Source organism: Ambystoma mexicanum, chromosome 3p (assembly GCF_040938575.1).
Source record: "Ambystoma mexicanum isolate Mex_15411 chromosome 3p, UKY_AmexF1_1, whole genome shotgun sequence".
NCBI lineage: Eukaryota > Metazoa > Chordata > Amphibia > Caudata > Ambystomatidae > Ambystoma > Ambystoma mexicanum.
Window position 1 is genome coordinate 188646022 of NC_090925.1, and position 16759 is coordinate 188662780.

The window sequence follows — 16759 nt, forward strand, 5'->3', positions numbered from 1 at the left end:
TCAAACGAAAATGGCCATCATACCCACTAGAGCCCGAATCCAACAAATACATGGAAATGATAGTACAACCTGATAACAAAAAGAAACTATTGGCAAGATTATACTCCATGCTACAACAGGGTATACCCCGGACCAGTACTCTGAGGGAGAAATGGGAGGGTGACACAGGGACAACAATAGACGAACACAAATGGGAGAAAATGTGTAGCCTAACCAGGGAGGTATTTTTACAAAGGTAGCGGGCGCCCCTCTCTCGCAAGAACAGACATGATAACCTGTTCAGTGGTTATTAACCACTTGAGAGTTCGTAGCCACTGCTTTTACTCACTGTGCCTTTCACAGATGGGAAATATCCATTTGCATATCAGTCTTTGTCCTGCCCAGGGGCAGTCCAGCACCGAAATACAATGGCAATTCCAATCTGAATGAGAGTACCACCAGCAACCCCATACACGTGTTTCACCCTTGTTGGGGATCATCAGTGAGGTGAAGCTGATGCCTCTCTAAGCACAGTGAGAGGGAGACCACGTCTGGTTGCCCCCAGGAGACCTAGGGTTACCAATCCCAGGTTCCTTAAAAAATAGTTTTACAAAGGTAGCGGGCGCCCCTCTCTCGCAAGAACAGACATGATAACCTGTTCAGTGGTTATTAACCACTTGAGAGTTCGGAGCCACTGCTTTTACTCACTGTGCCTTTCACAGATGGGAAATATCCATTTGCATATCAGTCTTTGTCCTGCCCAGGGGCAGTCCAGCACCGAAATACAATGGCAATTCCAATCTGAACGAGAGTACCACCAGCAACCCCATACACGTGTTTCACCCTTGTTGGGGATCATCAGTGAGGTGAAGCTGATGCCTCTCTAAGCACAGTGAGAGGGAGACCACGTCTGGTTGCCCCAGGAGACCTAGGGTTACCAATCCCAGGTTCCTTAAAAAATAGTTTTACAAAGGTAGCGGGCGCCCCTCTCTCGCAAGAACAGACATGATAACCTGTTCAGTGGTTATTAACCACTTGAGAGTTCGCAGCCACTGCTTTTACTCACTGTGCCTTTCACAGATGGGAAATATCCATTTGCATATCAGTCTTTGTCCTGCCCAGGGGCAGTCCAGCACCGAAATACAATGGCAATTCCAATCTGAACGAGAGTACCACCAGCAACCCCATACACGTGTTTCACCCTTGTTGGGGATCATCAGTGAGGTGAAGCTGATGCCTCTCTAAGCACAGTGAGAGGGAGACCACGTCTGGTTGCCCCAGGAGACCTAGGGTTACCAATCCCAGGTTCCTTAAAAAATAGTTTTACAAAGGTAGCGGGCACCCCTCTCTCGCAAGAACAGACATGATAACCTGTTCAGTGGTTATTAACCACTTGAGAGTTCGCAGCCACTGCTTTTACTCACTGTGCCTTAACCCTAGGTCTCCTGGGGGCAACCAGACGTGGTCTCCCTCTCACTGTGCTTAGAGAGGCATCAGCTTCACCTCACTGATGATCCCCAACAAGGGTGAAACACGTGTATGGGGTTGCTGGTGGTACTCTCGTTCAGATTGGAATTGCCATTGTATTTCGGTGCTGGACTGCCCCTGGGCAGGACAAAGACTGATATGCAAATGGATATTTCCCATCTGTGAAAGGCACAGTGAGTAAAAGCAGTGGCTGCGGACTCTCAAGTGGTTAATAACCACTGAACAGGTTATCATGTCTGTTCTTGCGAGAGAGGGGCGCCCGCTACCTTTGTAAAACTATTTTTTAAGGAACCTGGGATTGGTAACCCTAGGTCTCCTGGGGGCAACCAGACGTGGTCTCCCTCTCACTGTGCTTAGAGAGGCATCAGCTTCACCTCACTGATGATCCCCAACAAGGGTGAAACACGTGTATGGGGTTGCTGGTGGTACTCTCGTTCAGATTGGAATTGCCATTGTATTTCGGTGCTGGACTGCCCCTGGGCAGGACAAAGACTGATATGCAAATGGATATTTCCCATCTGTGAAAGGCACAGTGAGTAAAAGCAGTGGCTGCGGACTCTCAAGTGGTGAAAAACCACTGAACAGGTTATCATGTCTGTTCTTGCGAGAGAGGGGCGCCCGCTACCTTTGTAAAACTATTTTTTAAGGAACCTGGGATTGGTAACCCTAGGTCTCCTGGGGGCAACCAGACGTGGTCTCCCTCTCACTGTGCTTAGAGAGGCATCAGCTTCACCTCACTGATGATCCCCAACAAGGGTGAAACACGTGTATGGGGTTGCTGGTGGTACTCTCGTTCAGATTGGAATTGCCATTGTATTTCGGTGCTGGACTGCCCCTGGGCAGGACAAAGACTGATATGCAAATGGATATTTCCCATCTGTGAAAGGCACAGTGAGTAAAAGCAGTGGCTGCGGACTCTCAAGTGGTTAATAACCACTGAACAGGTTATCATGTCTGTTCTTGCGAGAGAGGGGCGCCCGCTACCTTTGTAATAACCAGGGAGGTATCACTCAATGCACCGCTTCGATTGATACAATACAAAGTACTGAATCGACTCCATTACACCCCCATGCATATCACCAAGTTCAACCCGCAACAGACGCAACACTGCCTGAAATCAGACACCATACATATGTTCTGGAATTGCCCCCCAATAGCCGAATAATGGCACTGCGTCGCACAAGCATTATATAGGATGGTAGACATAGCATCAACGCCTCTTCCATTGAAGTACCTCTTGGGCGATATTGGCAAGACCGACATCAAAACCTGTAGATTTTCAATCTTAGCTGCGTATTAGCAAAGAAATGTATACTGTTAAAATGGAAGGCAAAAGAAGCGCCAACACTGAAACAATGGTATGCCGAAATGGCGCACGTGAATGGCAACGAAGAATGCTACATACAAACTGTAACGGCAACATCGCGGCCCAAAGATATATGGGTCCCGTCCCGTACCAATCTCACATGGAGACAATATCCGGAACTAACAGGCAAATGTATAAGATGGAACAATGTTGTAAATGGCCTTGCACATGTAACATGACGAGCCGGATATAGTTACTGAATATACTAGTAGTGTTTGCATTGGTAATTGATTAAGCATGTACTGCAAACTGTATGGCCCTCTGTATGCAACTGGCATATGTTAAATAAAGTTTTTTTTTTTAAAGAAACCTGAAGGTGTCTCACCTGCAAGTCCCCAGGGATCTGTCACCCAGGTGGCCAGGCCACGGCCATCGCTATTGATATGATATAGCATTTATAACGCATCTATACGCAAGTGTTTCACAAGTGGATCCTATTCCTAGGGTTGGACGAGTGCGGGAGGATCGCCTGAATGGGGGTCCTCAGGGAGTGGAAGTGGGACACCGATGGGAGAGACACGGTACCCCCTTCCTTATAACACCTTTTCCCCATCTTACCCCAGAGGATATTCAGAAGCCCCCCCCACCACTTTCTGACATGAACACTTTCTTACACCATGAAAGGGAACGGACTAACACCAGCGCTGTTTACCTGACCTGTCCCAACACAAGGGTCAGGCAATCGACAATAGCTATGCACACCTGACGGCCCTTTCCCTTCCCCACAGGGATAAAAGGTGGTGCACAAGAGCACACTTTGAGCAAGGCAAAATGCATGAGGAGGCGGCTTCAAGAGGAGGAGAAAGGTGGCGAGACTGGAAAGGACGATAAGAATGGAAGTGCCCTTGCCCTTTTCGTCCAGACCCGCAAAGCCTCCAAAAGAGGAATTATAAGAGCGGGAGCTACAGCTAGCGTGTGGTGTAACAGATGTCGATGGTGCACAGAGCCCTCCCACACTGATCACCAAGGCAGAGAGAGGCGCTTGATACCGTGGTACCGTCCTTGACTCAGGAGATAAGAAATGCCAAGGAGTTCAGCGCAGCCAGTGAGTTGGAGGGAGAACCAATAATATAGACCAAGCTGTGTTGAGCGAAGGTTGCAAACAGCAACATGATTTGAACAGCGAACGTATCTGTCACTGAACTTTTAAAACGCAGGGAAAGTAGTGCTAACCAACACCTCCCCGCAAAAGACAATGGGCCTCATTCCGAGTTGGGTGGTAAGGGAAAAATGATGCCGGTAAAGGAATACCGGCATCGTTTCCCGTTACGGCCCATTCTGACCCACTAGACCGTTATTTATGGCGTCGTAAAGTACGATGCCGTAAATAGCGGTTTAGTGGCACGCGCCCGACACGCCATGTCGTAATTAGCGGCATGGCGTAAACCAGAGCTGATCCCAAGTAAAGCGGACATGGAAAAAACGGCATCCACAAGACCGCAAAGTGCCTTACCGCCATGGAGTAAATACCAGCATCGCTGAGAAGGTGTTAAGGACCCTGAGCAGTGTTTCCAAGAGGAACAGGTGCACTCAATCAGCACAGGTGGAGGCAATGGAGTCTGGCACAGCACAAAAGGAGCACACCCATACACCACACCCCCTCCCACACCAAGATGATACCAATTGTAGCAGCATTCCTGGAGCTGGAGGCCCTGCTTGCAAGGCAGCAACTACAACAACAGCAACTACAACAACCACAAGCCCCACCACAGAGGATACACAGGAGGAGAAGGAGGGTGAGACAGGCCCAGCATGCCCTACCGGTGCAGCCACCATTACCACGCCGGCAGCCCCCAATCCCCCGCATCAGAGCCACCCCCTTCAACCTCACACCAGAGCAGATCCACACCCTGTACCGGCTTGACTGGGACACCATTACCAGCATAGTGGACATGATACAGTGAGCCGCATAGAAATCCGCACTGCCATCCCCCCTCTACTGAAGGTAGTGTCTGTGCTCCACTTCCTCGCCACAGGCAGCTACCAGCATACAGTGGGGCATATGCATGGCATTTCACAGCCCATATTTTCACGGATACTCAAACAAGTGCTATATGCCTTCCTCACCCACACAAGGGAATACATATCCCTACCCCGTACTCCCCAGGAGATATATGACACCAAAGCTGCCTTCCATGCACTGGCAGGCATGCCAAATTGCATAGGTGCCATCGACTGCACCCACGTGGAATTAGTGGTCCCGCATGCCATGGAGGTGCCGTATCGCAACCGCAAGCAATACCACTCCAACGTCCAGATGGTGTGTGATGCCAGTAAAGCCATCACACATTGCAATGCCCGATACCCCGGATCAACTCATGACTCCTTGGTCCTGCGGAACTCAACACTACCACGCTACAAGGAGCGACATGCCGGACGACGTGCCTGGCTGCTTGGTGAGTAACCTGAATGGGCCATGGCAGTGCATTGGGGTTGTGAGTAGGTCGCCTGCATACTCCACCTGGGTGGGAAAGGGGGGGGGGATGCATACCCCACCTGGATGGGAAAGGGGAGGATGCATACCCCACCTGGGTGGGAAAGGGGGGGGGGGATGCACACTCATCCCAGTAATCATCTGCGCCCATGTAAGACTAGTACAATTCTCCACCATGAATGCACACACAATTACCTCCTTTCCACTTCCATGCAGGTGATGCTGGCTACCCTCTAAAGCCGTGGCTCATGACCCCGGTCCGCAACCCACAGAAAAGGCACGAGGAGGACTACAATAGATCCCATACCCGTACACGGGTGGTGATAGAGCAGACCTTCGGCCTGTTGAAGGCACAATTTCGTTGCCTCAGCCGGTCTGGTGGGGCACTCATCTACAGCCAAGAGAAGGTGTCCAAGATCACCATGGCATGTGTAATGCTACACAACATGTGCATCCGTCGGAACGTGCCACTGCCCCCTGACGTGGAACTGCTACCACCAGATGATGATGAGGGGGAGGAGGAAGGAATGGCAGGACAGCAGCACGGTGCCGATGCACAGGAGGGACGTTCAGTGCGTCAATCATTGATTGGACAATATTTCTGACTCACAAGTCAGCTGAGGGTGAGAGGACATTGGGCACTGGGTTTGGGGATACATGTACACCATGCAATGTGCGACATCAAAAGACACAAGCAAAATGAGCAATGTCCACTCTGTTTTTTGGGAATGAACAACCAGTGTATTCAACATTTATGTAGGAACGTGTACAACAAAACTACCACCCTCACCCCCTCCCCCTCCCCCCCAACTCCCACACACACCCTCACCCCCCTCCCCCCCAACTCCCACACAGACCCTCACCCCCTGTCCCCCTCCCCCCCAACTCCCACACACACACCCTCTTCCCCCTCCCCCCAACTCCCACACACACCCTCACCCCCCTCCCCCTCCCCCCCAACTCCCACACACACCCTCACCCCCCTCCCCCTCCCCCCCAACTCCCACACACACCCTCCCCCCCTCCCCCCACAATAGTCCCATCAGTGCAACATAGGCCACTTGTGTGTGGCAGTATGGTCATTGTGTGCTTCCAGAGCCAGGGGTATCCATGTTCTGGCGGCGGAGTGTGCGCATTGACCAATGGACAGGGCTGGTCTGCGTGGAGGAGCACTGTGAGGGTGGGCACTCCCACTGGGGCTGTGGTCTGGGGGGTGCTGCCTCCAGGGCATCAGCGATCCGGCCCAGCACCTCACAGAGCCGGTTTGTGTTGGCAGTGATGACTTCGCCCAGGGCCTGCAGGTCATTGTGCCACTCCGACCTGGATTCACGGTTGTCCCGGATGAAGTCCTCAATCAGGCCCGTGAGGCGCTGGGAGTGCAATCCATCCATCGCCGGTGTGGCAGATGTGCTAGGCAGCCGTGGTGTTGAGCCTGCAGCCCTTTCGGGGCTTTCTGCAGGGGAGGTGGATCCAGGACTGGCAGGTGGTGCTCCTTGGCCTGTGAGGCCTGGGGTGTCACTCTCCCCGGAGTCGCTGTGTGCAACTTGACTGTAGGATGGGGTGTCTGGGCTGTGCACGATGTCATGGGGCTCCTCCACGTCGGATACGGGAACTGATGTCGGGCTATCTGGCTCCTCGGGGAGGCACATGGCAGCATTCTCCCCTGCCACACTGGACTCCTCTGAGTGCACTGTGGGGCATGTCTCCGTCGGCAGTGCAGGCATGGATAGGGGTGTGGGTGTGGGTTGTGCAGCCTCCATGGGGGTTGCTGGTGCAGGTGGTGTTGCCTGTGCCTTCTTCCTTCCTGCAGGTTTACGCTGTCCCCTGGCTGTGCCCCTGGAGGTACAGGGCTGTGTGGCTTCCTGGCCCTCACTTTCATGGCCGCTGCCTGTGGGGGGGGGGAGAGAGAGATGGCATGAGCTATGATTTGGGGGTCAGCATTTCTTCAAGCCTATGGTATGACAATGGGATTGCAGCGTTTTGTTGACATTTGGGTTGGGAGTGGGACAGTGATCTGGGCTTGGACGGTAAATACATGCAGGTGTCTGGGTCACTCATGTTGGTGGAGTACTGTGCTGACTCACATTGACTGCCTCTTTGTGTGCTCTGGCCAATATGGGTTGGAGCCTTGCACCTGGCATCAGCCTGGGTCTTACTTGTGACGGCATGATTTGATTGGGGGGGTTCCCATACGTGATGTGACTGCTTGCCCAGCCCTTGGCGGTGCCTTACATTGGGAATGCATTTACTATCTTCACTCATGACACTCACCTCCATCTGCGGATGACAGGGCACCGCACTCCATCTCACCGACCCCCTCTATGGCTTCAGTGCCCATCATGTCCGCACACGTTTGCTCCCAGGGCATCATCTTGATTGGAGAAGCTGGGCCTCCTCCTGTCTCCAGGGCCTGTGTTCGGTTGGCCGATAGGATGGCCCGCACCCTGAGACGGAGGTCATCCCACCGTTTCCTGCAGTCCCTCTTCGTATGGGGGGTGTTCCCTATGGCGCTCACCCTCTGTGCCACCAAGTCCCAGATCTCCTCCTTCCTGGCAATGGTCGGCCTACGCATGACGCTGCTGAATACTGTCTCAGCATTTGCGTGCAGGGTGTCCACCAGGACCTGGAGCTTGTCCTGCGTGAAACGCTCCTTCCTGATGCGGGCGGCACCTTTCTTCAGTGCTTTCGGCATGATACTGGTCACTGATGGCTTTTTTGAGGGTCGGAATATACCTCCGGGTACTGTATTAAGAGGATGGCAGTGGATTGTGTTTTTAAAGATGGCCGCCGCGCTCCTTCCCGTTCCTGTGCGATGACGTAATTTCCGTATCCGTTAATTAGCGGTGACCGTAATTTACGGATACCGTAAATTACGGTCACCGCTAATAACTGACAGCGGAGCTTCGGTGGCAGTGTTGTAATGACCGTCTCGCTTCATGCCGCTAAGGGGTTTTACGGGCCCTTTATCGGTATGCCGCTAGGAGATTTACCGGCATGGCGGAAAGCTCGTGCCCGCGAAGTCGAAATGGCCTGTAAATTGTGGCGTCGTACCAGACCGGACTCGGTCTTTCCGCCATGCTGGTAAAAACCCATACTTACCGCAAACCTCGGAATGAGGCCCAATTAATTAAAACAATTTAACAATTTCCCCAAGTACTACAGCCCCCCCCCCGATGAACTGTCCGCCAGGGCTCCCCCTTTGCCCCCATACCTCCACCTACTTATGTTCTGTTTAGGTTTACGTGGTGGTTTAATATGCTCATTTCAAATGAACTATGCAATATGCCCCCACCGAATTATGTTCTGTTTATGTTTATGTTGTGGTTTAATATGTTCATTCCAAATGAGCTATGCAATATGTGAATTAACGCACTTGAAACAATATGTTTATTGACAAAATCAAATAAAAAGAATGTTGGAAAAAAAATGCAGGGAAAGGCCAGCTGCAGAGTGGTCCAGCGCCGCATGGGCGCTTATTCGAAAGACTCTGGTTGGCCCCTTTTGTTAAAAGTACAGATACCAGGAGGCCCTAAGAGGGACCGACGTAGGAGGTCAAAGTGGTCATACAAGGGTCGAATAAAACCCCCTGTACAGCGGAAAGTCTTTGACCCATAACCAAGAGGAAAGCTAAGGGATGTGAATCCTGCATTGTGATAAAGCAAAACAAACTGTGTAAATGGCAGATGTGAACCCAGCTGAGAGATGCCTGCAAAGCGGGGTGAAGCACGATAAACCTGTGAACATTGTGTTGACAAGAGTGAACGCGGCTGAAGGATATCCACAGTGAAAGGTTGTTTAAAAGGACATTGAGACTTGTGAATACTACAGGTGAAGAGATTGTGAGTTTGTGAGTGAAAGGCCGTAGTGACCCCGATGGAGGGAGGCTAACATTAGAGAGGAACGGAGCCCGGTTGAGAGGGATCAAGGGGTGAAGCGTCATCACCCAACGTGTAAGAATACTGAAAGGAACTTTTTTTTTGTTTGTTTTTATTAGCATTTATGCAAAACATTAACAATAACCTTTGGATCCGAACTTGTCAACCTCATGACTTTCCGAATAACATGTGACTGTTCCACCCCTACCCCCTATTTCCCTGAACCAATTACCATAAATAGTGGTTTCTAGAGCTTGGAAAATTGGTCCAAAACAAGAAATGTGCTGAGTCCATGTCCCTTACTGGAGACGTCTCTACCAGTGCTTGAATACGTGCATGGTGATTCCTCTCACCAAGTCTCTGAGTTTCTCCAGGTTGAGCTGGATGATGGCTCCCCCCCTCTCACCTTCCCTTCCCTCACTCCCCCCGCTCTACCACCACCGCCACCTCCCCATTCCGCATAGGACCACTCAATCCTTCAATGCACTTCCCATCCCCATTTCTGCCTTACCCTGTCCCATGCTGCTCGGAAGGTGCCTGGATCATCGTTAACCAGCGCGGTCGACTTATCCATGAGGAACATGTTTTTCACTTTGTTCTGCAAGTCTTCTTTACTTGGGGTTACCGGGCTCTTCCATTTCTGCGCCAGGGCTTCCCTCGCTGCCGGGAGCATCGTTTCCCACATTCTGGGGTATCTGTGCATATCCGAATCCCTCGGGGGAGGCCAAGTAACATTGTCAGTGGGTCTTGTGGGAGTAATTCGCCTGTGACCTCTTCCATCGCCTTAGATTCTCCCAGTATTCAGTATTTTTGTATTTGTGGACAGTGCCACCATATGTGTCCCCTTGATCCTACCTGGCCACATCCCCTCGGACATCTCGGGGAAACCCCTGCGAACATCTTTGATAATTTTAGTGGGTCTCTATGCCATCCCTGGAGGATTTATAAATTATGCTCCATGTCTGCTGTAAATGGATTCCCATGGAAAAGCTATTCTGAAGACCTTATTCCATACCTCTTCCGTGAGTTCCTCCCCTCCTAGTGCATTCCAATAGTGACGGAATAACCTAACAGTCTCTCTGTTAAGTTATTGGTATTTATGATCTTGTACAATTTAGACACCATTCCCTTCGTAGAGTTGGTTGAGTCGAATACTTTCTCAAAGGGAGTTCTCTTGAGCTTTTGTCCCCATGTATGATCGTACAGAAGACACTTCAGCCTAAGGTATTCGAATATTGAGATCATTCCCGGGCCCAGTGTCTCCTTCACTTCTTCATACAACAAGAATTTACCCTCTCTGAACAGTTGACCCACCCTTTCCATACCTTTATCCGACCAGGAATGTGCATTCCTGAATCCCCCGTTTCCCAACCTGAATACGGGGCCCCTCAGCGAGGCCAATGGGGAGGGCCATGTGGTCAGGTGATCAATTTGTGCCCACTCCCTCCACTCTGACCACAATACCCCTAGTGTTGGGTGGTTCATTATCCTGCTCTGAATGGCCTTTCGTGGAGCCCAGAGGAGCTCCCACACCTTGAGTGGATGAGTATCCATGTCTTGCAGGCAGGTCCAATATGCACCATTGTTATCTTTCATGTGTTCTAGGAGGACCCGTAGCTGGGCAGCACTAAAGTAGAGACGGAAATCGGGCCGACCAAAGCCCTCTTCCTCCTTAGGGAGCGTGATGATAGTTCTCTTGGTCCTTGGGGTCTTACCCTGCCAGAAAAATACTTGAACTGCTTTCTGGATTTCCCTAAAGATCTGGTCTGGGACTCTCGTGGGGAGGGCTGTAAAAAGATATAATAGTCTCGGTAAGACATTCATCTTCACTGCTGTCATGCATTCATACTAGGACAAGATCATGTTGCCCCACCGCTTCATGTCCGTCTTGATCTCGGCCATTATATGTTCGTAATTGGTTAGCGCCAGCTTTGAGAGATCCCTAGTAAGATGGATGCCCAGGAAGTGAATGGTGACTTTCTCAACACTGATCCCCAGGAACGTGTTTAGGGGGTCCAAGATTGGGTCGTTAACTCGGATGGGAAGCAACATAGATTTTGATTTAATTTTCAGCCCTGAGAATTTCCCAAAGGCTTCTATTAAGGAGAGAAAGGGCAGGAGCGACAGGCGAGGTTCCACTAAGTATCCCAAAATGTCGTCTGCAAACAAGGAGAGTTTGAATTCCACCTGGCCTCTCTGAATTCCCTGAATTCTTGGGTGTGTCCTCACGGCTGTAGCTAGGGGTTCCATTTTAAGGGCATATATTAAGGGGACAGGGGGCAACCCTGTCTTGTACCCCGAGAAAGACTGAAGGAGGCCGGAAGCTCTCCATTTACTTTTACTTTTGCTGTGGGGGCCTTGTACAGAGCGGCTACCCACTTTCTCATATGTTCCCCAAATCCCATCTTCTGGAGGAGTAGCATCATGTACCTCCATTCCACTCTGTCGAATGCTTTCTCAGAGTCTAAAGAAAGCAGGCTTGCATCGAGGTCAGACACCTGAGCATAGTGGATCAGATCTATATTCTTCCAGATGTTGGTTGAGCCCTGGCGTCCTCTTATGAACCCCACCTTGTCCCTGTGGTCCAGTGATGGCATGATCCCCTCCATCCTTTTACTGAGTACAGGATCTTGACATCCGTAATCAAGCAACAATATTGGTCTATAGGAGGAGCATTCGGTCAGGTCTTTTCCTTCCTTGGGTAGTACCACTATAATTGCACCCATCATTGTTTCAGGCAGGTTATCCCACGTGAGGACTGCATTGAACACTTTAGCTAGGTGGGGGGACAGCGTGGAGCAAAAGGTTTTATAAAATTTCAGTGAGAACCCATCCTCCCCCGGTGACGTACCTCCTTTCATTCCCTTAATTACCCGAACTATCTCCTCTTCCAATATAGGGGCCTCTAAAGTTTCACCGGCCTCTCTTGCCAGGCCTGCAATTGGTATTGTCTTAAGGAAGTCCTCAATTTGGGAGTCGTCACCCCCAAATTCAGACTCATAAAGCTTTTCATAGTAACGCTGAAAGGCTATGGCAATACTCGGGGTGTCATAGCTCAGCGTCCCCGCATCGGTTTTCGTGGCTTTCACCATCTTGCTTTTCTGGGCCTCCCTTAGTTTCCACGCCAATATTGTGTCTGCCCTATCCCCCTTTTCGTAATATTTTTGTTTGAGGAACTGGAGACTCTTCTCCGTTTTATCCAGCAGAAGATCCTTCAGTTGGGTCCTATAGTGGTCAAGTGCTGCCACCTGGACTGGGGTAATGGAGTTGTCCGGGCAGCGGGCCAGTTGTAGTTCCGCTATTTTCTCTGAGGGCTTTTTCCTGAGGTGTTCCCTCTCCCTTTTTTTTTTAGCTCCTATTTTTATTAGGACCCCCCCCCCCCCCCCGTATAGTCGCCTTGAATGCATCCCATAGCGTGTGTGGGCTGACTTCCCCATTATCATTCAGGGCGAAGTATTCCACAATGTTCTCTAGCACCATTATGGCGGTTACCATATCCTTCAGTAGAGCATCGTTGCACTTCCACCGTCCCCTCTGTTGTCGACCCCACCCTCCCATTAAAGTGATCCTCACCATGTCGTGGTTGGACAAGGGAACTGGGTCTACCCTGTGGTCCGTTGTGTAGGGAAGTAGGGTGCTATCTATCAGGATTTAGTCGATCCTTGAAAAGGACTTGTGTATCCTGGAATAGTATGTGTATGGAGGGTCACCTGTGTTCGTGCCGAGAGCGTATCTTCCAGACTCAGCTTGTGGTTAACCTTGCGGAAACATTGCGAAGTGGGGTCATTGGCCGCCTGGGAGGCCTGGGGCGTCATCCTCTTTCTATCTCTCGAGGGATTCAGTACCATATTGAAGTCCCCCCCACTATTAATGTGCCTTGAATGAAGAGTTGGAGCTTGTCCCTTACCCCCTCCCAAAATTCAGCCTTCGTTTGGCCCGTATATCACTGCCCGAGTTCCCTGTAGTCCACCCGTAATGAACATGTAGCGACCCTCTGGATCCTTCAGCGAGGCCTCTGTTTTGAAACCCAAGTCACTAGCCATTATGATTGCCTACCCCTTCTTTTTGGATCTGTGCGAGGCATAAATAAGCTCCCCTATCCCTCCCCCTCGTATATTTGGTTCTTTCCCCCTTGCCCAGTGAGTTTCTTGAAGGAAGAGCAAGTCTAGCTTTGCCAGTATAAATTCCCTGCTTATTAGGGATCTTCATTCCCCTGACATTCAGGAACACTATTTCCAGCACAGGTAGGTGATCAGCCATTTTCGTGCTTACGATTTCTGTTGTTCTGCTTCCCCGGAGTACTTCCCTGTTCTATTTCCCATTGCCATCTTTCCGCCTTAGAGAGCCATTGTTTGCTCAAAACCATTAACAAACTGTTTGCTCCCCCCTCCTTCCCCTCTTCTCCCCCTCCCCACTGGGTGGAGCTTGACCCCAACTGCCCCCTCCTTCCAATTGATTCACCCTGTCTCCCCCCACCCCCCTCACCTGGCCAAGTAGTATGCCCATTACTGGTACTTGGCTGGATCACTTTCCAGCCCGCCTCAGCGGGGCCTCCCAATGGATTGATTTCTAGCATTGAGCACCCACAGTCACCCCCTCGGCTCCCCCCCACGCTAGTCATTGTTTTCCAGATATTATCCCTCTGTGACAGTTCCCCCTCCCATACTTGCTCTTCGGTGGGCAACCAAGCAACCTTACGGTCTGAGTATTCAGATCTGCTTCCCTGGTCCGGATGGGGACCCGTGTCACCCATTAGAACCTCTCGAGCCCTCGTCATGGGGTGGAGGCGGGGTGTTCAGCTTCTTGAATTTTCGGGAGCCCAGGACTCATCCCCTGTCTCTCCCGTTTCCATTCCCACCTGTTGCCCCCACTGCCTCCCCACTGGGCAATCTCTGGTCATTGCCAGTGTCCACCTATTCCCGGATCGCTCCTCTGATGTCCCCAGTAATCAAGCACACTCTCTGCACCATATACTCGAAAGAGAGGGAGAAGGAGAAGGGATAACCCCACCGGTACCAGATCCCCTTTTCTCTTGGGGATTGCGTTAGAGAGTGGCACAATCGCCGCCTGGCCAATGTGAAGGCGGAGAGGTCTTGGAAAATCGATATTGTATGTGATGCTGTTGGCTTTCATGCCTTCGTCCAGAATTTTTGTTTTCTCGGCATAATAATGAAAGCGCACCAAAATGGAGCGGGGGCCACCAGCCCTGCCTCCTGCTCTATGTGCCCTGCTATTGTCGGCTCCGTTGTCGCCTCGTTCCCAAACAGGAGGCGAATCACATCCCTGGCAACTCAGCATATATCCCTTTCTGTCTCGCTGTCCGTTTCTGGGATGCCAAAAAACTTGAGATTATTCCTCCTCTGCCTGTTCTCGAAATCGTCCATCTGTAGGGCTCTTTCCCCAACCTTCCTCTTCAGTGCCGCTAGTCTAGTGTCTATCTGTGCCTCCATGGTTGCCGATGACAACTGGTTGGATTCCAGTTGTTGCAGCCTGTCTTCCACTCTGTCCACTCTCTGGTCCATTTTCTGAAATGTTTGGCTTATGTCAGACCGCATGTCCCTTATTTCCTGTAGCACGTCTGCAAAGCCCTTTTCCATGGTTGTGGTGTCCTTCCCTGGTTTCTCGTCTTGTTCCATCTTATTGTCCAGGTTCAGGTCCCCCTGAACCCTCTTTACCTCTCGAAATCTGAATTCCTGGAGGGTTTCCTTCCAGCTCATGCAGCTGTGGCATGGCGGCTCCTGGAAAGTCGGGCGCGTGGTCGCGGGGTGGGTGGGACGGGGCGTTCCCTGTCACTCTGTATGGTATTGGAGTCCGTCTATTTCGCCCCGCTCCCCCCAATGCCAAACCCAACTGGGAGGTTGAACCTATCAAGGCGGGCACACGCCCCAGTACTGGATCCTGGGGGCCCTCACCTCATGTTGGGGTTCTTTCTAAAGTCTGTGACCCTAGCGCAATAGTTGAGTTCCCAGGTTGGTGATCAGGAATCTTTTCTTGGTAGGTTCCCCTTTTCAAAGCCTACCACCCCGGTTCCTCGGCCTCCGCACAGCTGGTCAACGACCCAGTCCGTAGTCTCCTCCCCGGGGCCTGTGCGGTGTGCTGTCTCCCCCTTGATACTCCTGGCTCCGGTGTCTAGGTGCCCAGGTCACCCCTCATGTGGCACAGCCCACTTAGTCCTCTTAGGGGTGTCTCGTCTTTTGATGCTCCCGTTGTTGGGCTTGTTGTTCCTTGGTGGTATTCCCGGGGGCCACCACCTTAATGGAACACCGGATCGTGGACCACTGCCCTTGGTTGGTTCGGCTGCTCCAATGTGTTACTGGTCTTTGCCCTGGAGGTTCCCCTTGATTTTTTGTCCTTTTATCCCCTCAGGGCACCCAAAGGGCCCCCTACTTCCGGGCAGGTGGCATGCAAGGTGGGGCGCCTTCTCCCTGCAACACTCATCCTAACTCAGTGACTCACGGGGGTCATTCCTCCCCCTCATTCGCAGGGGGCTGTGGGACCCTGGCCTTAGGGGAGCACCATGATGTGTGTTCCTTGGTGGGGGGGCCCTAGATCTGTGGGACTCCTCTCACCGGGCCGAAGATTTGATTGAAATTTTGCTGTTTGCGGCATCAGCCGTGTGGGCTCTGTGCCACTATCACAGCCCTTCCCCTGCCTGGACTGGTCAGATACTGCTTGGTGAGGGTGCCTCCTCCGCGCCAGCCCCACCTTTGGGTCTCTCCGCTCTTTTTGTTGGCCCCCTGGGCCCCTCAGGGTTGGTGCGTCCAGGTTGTGCTGGTCTGCCGTCCCTGGCACTCTGAGATTTCTTGGTGCCCCTCCCCCTCTCACCTTTTGTGCACCCTGAGTGCCACGGTCTGTGGATGGGCGATTATTGCATGTCCAGTTCAGGCCTCCCTGCCCTTATACTAGAGTCCAGAAGCACTCTTGTGGGGCTCCCTCTATCTACAGTCCTCGCTGTCCTGGAATCCCAGCCCCCTGTTCGGGCTGGGACCCGCCTGGGACTCGAGAGGTCTCAGCGCTCCTCTTCCTCGCTCCTCCCACGGGGCCGCCTGCCCCCGGCCTCGAAGTCCTTTCTTGGTGGAGCGGTCCCTCCCACACCCCGTGCAGGTGGCTGGTGGGGAGGGGACACCCATGTCTGCTGGGGTCGTGTCCGGTGTGGTCCTGGAGCGGCTGCGTTGCTCTGCAGTTTCACCCGCTCGGCTCCCGCTCAAAGTCTTCCTCTTCGGTCGTTCCTTGGCATCCCTCTCCAGCCCAGGCCAATGAGGGCTTGTTCTTTGCCTTGTGGGGGTCCCGGGATGCCGGATTTTTCCTGGGGCTGCCTCAGGCGGTCCCCTCTTGGGTCCCACACTCCAATGCTCTCGGGGGAGTCTTAAAGGGGGGGGGTTCAATTCCCTTAACGGCCCTGCTTCGACAGAGCTCGGAACTCATGGTTTCCATTGCCTGTGCGCCCCCTGTTGACCTCTCCTGAAAGGAACTTTTGTTTTGTTATTGTTGATACATCAGGCCTTCAGCGGCAAGAGACTTTGCAGAAAAGAGACTTGACCACCAAAGGTCCTGATATCGCTGAAAGGAACTGTAACCTCATGCTGGAGAAGCCCAGGAGTGTGATGTGCTCGAGAG

General features: G+C 52.0%; 1 protein-coding gene across 1 annotated transcript in view; it reads left to right on the forward strand.

Annotated features, from left to right (window-relative positions):
* The window catches only part of LOC138580226 (centrosome-associated protein CEP250-like), a 1782457-nt gene that overhangs the window by 1037534 nt on the left and 728164 nt on the right, over window positions 1-16759 (forward strand). The gene's annotated exons all lie outside the window — the stretch shown is intronic.